Source organism: Sapajus apella, unplaced genomic scaffold, assembly GCF_009761245.1.
Source record: "Sapajus apella isolate SASKATOON/1434 unplaced genomic scaffold, GSC_monkey_1.0 scaffold247, whole genome shotgun sequence".
Classification (NCBI taxonomy): Eukaryota; Metazoa; Chordata; class Mammalia; order Primates; family Cebidae; genus Sapajus; species Sapajus apella.
Window position 1 is genome coordinate 647,220 of NW_022437187.1, and position 7,253 is coordinate 654,472.

The window sequence follows — 7,253 nt, forward strand, 5'->3', positions numbered from 1 at the left end:
CTGGGAAGTAAAAGGGCTGTATCTTGTGAGGATTTTCTTGCTGGTGGGAACTCTCTGCAGAGTACCAAAGTGATAAAGTACATCGCATGACAAGGGGGCTCATGAAAGAAGGTTAGCCTGGCTTTTAATAACAGATCACTCTTGTGATAACTAAGTCACTTCATAATAATCCATTAATCCATTAACCCATCTATGGATTAAATGCATTTATTAGAGCAGAGCCTCATGACCCAATTATCTCTTAACATTCCCACCTTGTGGTACTGTTACATTGGGGATTAGGCTTCCAACACATGCACTTTTGGGGGACACATTCAAATCACAGCAAGAGCCAAGAGAATTTAATAGTCTCTCCCACCAACCCTGACCTCCTATTTTCTAAGGTGCTTCTTCCTCAAAAGCCAGTGTTGTTCTTTTTCCATAACTACGTGATCAGAATAACCAATTCCCAAAGGCAACCACTGCACATTTTCTACCCCATTCTCATAATTTTTAACATCTCATTTAATCACATCTACCATCCAACTATTCAGTGTTTTATTCCTTATGTCATTCTGGAACATCTCTTGCCCTTTGATATGTAGGCCTCACCTTCCATGTTGGATCCTTCCAACCAGGATCCACCTTCCATGTTGTCATTAATACTTATGAAGATTGTTGAAAATATCCATAACTTTCCAGGTGCAGTAAGCATAACCAGGTGGTAAGAGAAGCACCAGGCTAGAGTCTCCCACCTGTCAGCTCTTTTTTGCCACTGATAGGTTCCTGCAGCCAAGTTTCCCAGAGGTATGTGAGAGGAAAATGGAGAGTAAGAAAGGTTAATTATGTGGTTTGGAACTCAAACTGCTAATCAGGACCTCTTCTTCCCTTCTTCGCCCAATGTCATAATTAAATCTCATAGTTCTATCTAAAGGAGGAGCATTTCTTTGGGCAATTGCCATATTTATAATGCATACTTTTAAGTGCGTGATCTAGTGAGAGTCTTAGCTGTCTGCTCAGCTTTTTATGCTCTCCTTTAACAGTACCATTTTTAATTTCTTAACGGTAACTGGTTCTTTGGAATAAGATGGGGCACGATAGGACCAGTGAATGCTCCAGAGAATAGTCTATTGCTAGGTATTCTTGGCTGTAAAGGTGGCATCATTCTTTGACTAGTTATGTTTAGAAATTTAAGTGTGTGACATGGTCCACTTAGGAGTTCTTGAGTGGTATGGTCCGTATCTGCCATGTAGATAGAAATTGTTGTGCCACACCCAAAAAACATTTCTAGCACAGTCAATGCTGGTAGTATCCTCCAGAAGAGGGTAGTGTGTCTGTATGGTCTATTTGCTAGGGTCTTCCAGGTTTGGTGACCCAAGCTATGTGCCCTGGAGTCCCTTTGTCATTTGTATTAGTTTCCTGGGGTTGCCATGACAAAGTACCTAAAATTGGGGGGCTTAAACAATAACAATTAATTCTCTCACAGTTCTGGAGGCTAGCCTCTATGCCCCTACAACACGGTAGGGCCATTTTTTTTTTTAAGATGGCATTTTGCTCTTGTTGCCCAGGCTGGAGTGCAATGGTGTGATCTCGGCTCACTGCAACCTCTGCCTCCCGGGTTTCTGGGTTTAAACAATTCTTCTGCCTCAGCTGCCCGAGTAGCTGGGATGACAGGCATGTGCCACCATGTCCAGCTAATTTTGTACTTTTAGTAGAGACGGGGTTTCTCTATGTTGGTCAGGCTGGTCTTGAACTCCCAATCTCAGGTGATCTGCCTGCCTTGGCCTCCCAAAGTGATGAAATTACAGGCATAATTGCCTCTAAGGAACATGGCCAGGGCCATTTTTTTCCTGAAGCCTGCTGGGGAGAATCCTCCCTGGGCTCTTCCTAGCTTCTGGTTGTTGCTGGCAATTCTTAGCATTCATTGGCTTGTAGACACATCACTCCAATCTCTGCCTCTGTATCAAATGGTGTTCTCCAATGTGTCTCTGTGTCTACATTTCCCTTACCTTATAAGGACACCAGTCATTAGAAAAGGGCCTACTTAATCTACTGTGACCTCATTTTAACTTGATTACATCTGAAAATACCCTATTTTCAAATAAAGTTACATTCACAGGTACCATGTGTTAGGATTTGAACTTCTCTTTTCGAGAGGACACATTTGATCCACAAAAACCTGGCCTCTGTCCTCCCAACCCCTGCTAAAATTCGTATCTTTCCTATGTGCTAAATATATTCACCTCATCCCAGCCATGTAATGTCAGTCAAGAAATGTAACTCTTGGCGATTGGGGGAAGATGGTCAACTAGGAACAGCTCAGGATTTCAGCTCCCAGTGAAAGTGCAGAGGGTGAGTGGATGCCGCATTTCGAGACAGATTTTTATGGCACACAAACAAGGAGAAGATTCCCAGGCAGAGGAGCCCCACAGGTCGCCAGCTTGGCTGTTTCGGCCAGTGCAGCTGTTTCGGCCAGCATGGCAGTTCTCCATACAAAAGACACTGGTCCGGGTGCCCTCTTAGCTGGCGATTGGAGCCCTGAGATGGCAGAGTTGCCCAGGCATCTGAAATAACGAGCCAGGCCAGGAGATTCCTAGGCCAAAAAACCGCCAGGAATCTCAGCGCTGCTGTTTCAGCCGGTTCAGTGAGTTGCAGCATGGGAGATCCCAGAGCCTTTACAACAGGCGACTGGAACACCTGGGAGAGAGTCCACCATTCAAATGGAAAAATAAAAAGACTCCGAGTCAGGGAGCCAGGTGATCAGGCTCAGCTGATCCCACCCCAAGCCCCTCCCACACACAAAAAACACAAAACAAGACAGTAATTGAAAACGCTCTGGGTTGACAGTTTCACAGCAAGCACAGCTGAACCCAGGACAGTCTGCCTCTGTGGGGGAGGGGCGTCACCCATTACTGAGACACTCCACCACTACGGAGGCAGTCTGCCATCGCTGAGGCAGACCACCAGGGCCGAGGCAACCCGCCGTTGCCGAGGCAACCTCCACTACAGAGAGAATCCGCCATAACAGAGGTGGGCCACGATTGCCAAGGCAGTTCTAATTACACCCATATAAACAAGACTGCAGGGAATATCGCACAGCATCTGGGCGGAGCCCACAGCAGCTCAGCAAAGCCCCTGCAGACAGACAGTGACTAGGCTGCCTCCTCGCTGGGCAGGGAAGCCCTGAAAGAGAAAAAAAAGGCAGCAGCAAAACGGAAACTCATAAATAAAGCCCTAACTCCCTGGGACAGAGCGCCTGGGGAAAAAAAAAAAAGGAAAAGGGAGTTTATGAGTTCTGCTGCAGCAGACCTAAATGCACCTGCCCAGCAACTCTGAATGAACAACGGAGCTCACAGTTCAGGGCTTGAGCTCCAATAAAGGACAGACTGTCTCCTCAAGCAGTTCCTTGACCCCCTTATATCCAGAGTCATCTCATGAAGGAGAGAACAGACTGATATTTGGCGGGCATCATTCTGGGACAAAGATAGCAGAAGAGGAAACTGGTAGCAACCCTTATTGTTCTGCAGCTGCTGCAGGTGATCCACCGGCAAGCAGGGCCTGGAGTGGACCTCAGCAGTCCTACAGCAGAGGGGCCAGACTGTTAGAAGGAAAGCTAAGAAAAAGAAGTAACTTCAGCATCCACAAACTGGAAGTTCACTCAGAGACCCAATCTGAAAGTCAGTAACTACAAAGACCACAGGTGGATAAACACACAAAGTTGGGAAGAAACCAGCACAAAAAGGATGAAAACACCCAAAACCAGAACACCTCTCCTCCTTCAAGGGATCACAACTCCTCACCAGCAAGGGATCAAGGCTGAATGGAGAAGGAGTGTGATGAAATGACAGAATCAGACTTCAGAAGGTGGGTAGTAAGAAACTACAGTGAGCTAAAAGAACATGTTCTAACCCAATGCAAAGAAACTAAGAACCTTACAAAAAGGTTTGACGAAATGCTAACAAGAATGGACAACATAGAGAGGAATATAAGGGAGTTGATGGAATTGAAAAACACAACATGAGAACTTCTCGAAGCATGCACAAGTTTCAAACAGCCAAATTGACCAAGCAGAAGAAAGGATACAAGAGGTTGAAGATCAACTCAATGAAATAAAATGAGAAGGCAAGAATAGAGAAAAAAGGGTAAAAAGGAATGAACAAAGTCTCCAAGAAATGTGGAACTATATGAAAAGACATAATCTACATTTGATAGGTGTACCTGATAGTAACAAAGAGAATGAATCCAAGCTGGAAAATATTCTTCAGTACATTATCCAGGAAAACTTCCCCAACCTAGAAAGACAGGCCAATATTCAAGTCCAGGAAAAACAGAGAACACCACAAAGATATTCCTCAAGAAGAGCAACCCCAAGGCACATAATCGTCAGATTCACCAGGTTGAAATAAAGGAGAAAATACTAAGGGCAGCCAGAGAGAAAGGTCAGGTTACCCACAAAGGGAAACTCATCACACTCACAGCAGATCTCTCAGCAGAAACCCTACAAGCCAGAAGAGAGTGGGGGCCAATATTCAACATCCTTAAAGAAAAGAACTTTCAACCCAGAATCTCCTATCCAGCCAAACTAAGCTTCATAAGTGTAGGAAAAATAAAATCCTTGGGAACAAGCAAGTACTCAGAGATTTCATCACCACCAGACCTGCTTTACAAGAGCTCCTGAAAGAGGCTCTACGCATATAAAGGAACAACCAGTACCAGCCACTCCAAAAACATACCAAATGGTAAAAAGCATCAACATAATCAAGAATATGCATCAACTAACGAACAAAACAGCCAGTTAGCATCAAAATGGCAGTATCAAATTCACACATAACAATACTATCCCTAAATGTAAATGGACTAAATGCTCCAATCAAAAGACACAGACTGACATATTGGATAAAAAGCCAAAACCCATCAGTGTGCTGTACCCAGGAAACCCATCTCACATGCAAGGATACACAAAGGCTCAAAATAAAGGGATGGAGGAAGCTTTACCAAGCAAATGGAGAGCAAAAAAAAAAAAAGCAGGAGTTGCAATTCTCATCTCTATTAAAATAGACTTTAAAGCAACAAAGATCATAAGAGACAAAGAGGGACATTATATAATGGTAAAAGGATCAATGCAACAAGAAGAGCTAACGATCCTAAATACATACACACCCAATACAGGAGCATCCAGATACATAAGGCAAGTTCTTAATGACTTACAAAGAGACTTAGACTCCCACACAATAACAGTGGGAGATTTTAATAACCCATTGTCAATATTAGAGAGATCAACCAGACAGAAAATTAACAAGGATATCCAGGACCTGAACTCAGATGTGGAACAAGCAAACCTAACAGATATTTACAGAACTCTCCACCCCAATTCCATGGAATATACATTATTCTCGGCACCTCATCACACCTACTCTAAAATTGACCACGTAATTGCAAATAAATCACTCCTCAGCAAATGCAAAAGAATGGAAATCATAACAAACAGTCTCTCAGACCACAGTGCAATCGAGTTAGAGCTCAGAATGAAGAAATTAACTCAGAACCGCACAGCTTCATGGAAACTGAACAAGTGGCTCTTGAATATTGACTGGATAAACAATGAAATGAAGGCAGAAATAAAGATGTTCTTTGAAACCAATGAGAATGAAGACACAACATACCAGAATCTCTGGGACACATTTAAAGCAGTCTCTAGAGGAAAAATATATAGCAATAAGTGTCCACATGAGAAGCAAGGAGAGATCTAAAATTGACACCCTAGCATCAAAACTGAAAGAGCTAAAGGAGCAAGATCAAAAAAAACCTCAAAACCTAACAGAAGACAAGAAATAACTAAGATCAGAGCAGAACTGATGGAGATAGAGACACAAAAAACCCTTGAAACAATCAATAAATCCAGGAGATGGTTTTTTCAAAAGATCAACAAAATAGACCACTAGCCAGATTAATAAAAAAGAAAAGAGAGAATAACCAAATTGATGCAATAAAAAAGAATAAAGGGGATATAACCACAGATTCCACAGAAATTCAAACCATCATCAGAGATTATTACAAACAACTCCATGCACATAAACTAGTAAACCTGGAAGAAATGGATAAATTCCTGGACACTTGCCTCCTCCCAAGCCTAAACCAGGTAGAAGTTGAAACCCTGAACAGACCCATAACAAGGTCTGAAGTTGAGGCAGCAATTAAGAGCCTACCACCCCAAAAAAAAAAAAAACCCAGGTCCAGATGGGCTCAAAGCCGTATTCTACCAGACATACAAAGAGGAGCTGGTACCATTCCTTCTGAAACTATTCCAAACAATACAAACAGAGGGATTCTTTCCTAAATCATTTTATGAGACAAACATCATCCTGATACCAAAACCCGGCAGAGACTCACCAAGAAGAGAAAACTTGAGGCCAATATCCATGATAAACATAGATGCAAAAATCTTCAATAAAATACTGGCAAACGGATTGCAGCAGTATATCAAAAAGCTAATCCACCATGATCAAGTAGGCTTCATCCCAGGGATGCAAGTCTAGTTCAATATATGCAAGTCTATAAACGTAATTCACCACATAAACAGAACCAAAGACAAAAACCACATGATTATCTCAATTGATGCAGAGAAGGCCTTTGACAAAATTCAACATCCCTTTATGCTAAAAACCCTCAATAAACTAGATATTGATGGAACGTATCTCAAAATAATAAAAGCTATTTACAACCAACCAACAGCCAATATCATACTGAATGGGTAAAATGCTGGAAGCATTCCCTTTGATATCTGGCACTAGACAAGGATGTCCTCTCTCACCCCTCCTATTCAATATAGTACTGGAAGTTCTAGCCAGAGCAATCAGGCAAGAAAAAGAAATAAAGGGTATTCAAAGAGGAAAGGAGGAAGTCAAATTGTCTCTATTTGCAGATGACATGATTGTATATCTAGAAGACCCCATCGTCTCAGCCCAAAATCTCCTGAAACTGATAAGCAACTTCAGCAAATTCTCAGGATACAAAATCAACGTGCAAATATCACAAGCATTCCTATACACCAATAACAAACTTAAAGAGAGCCAAATCAAGAATGAACTGCTATTCACAATTGCTACAAAGAGAATAAAATACCAAGGAATACAACTAAAAAGGAATGTAAAGGATCTGTTCTAGGAGAATTACAAGCCACTGCTCAACGAAATAAGAGAGGACACAAACAGATGGAGAAACATTCCATGTTCACGGTTAGGAAGAATCAGTATCGTGAAAATGGCCATACCACC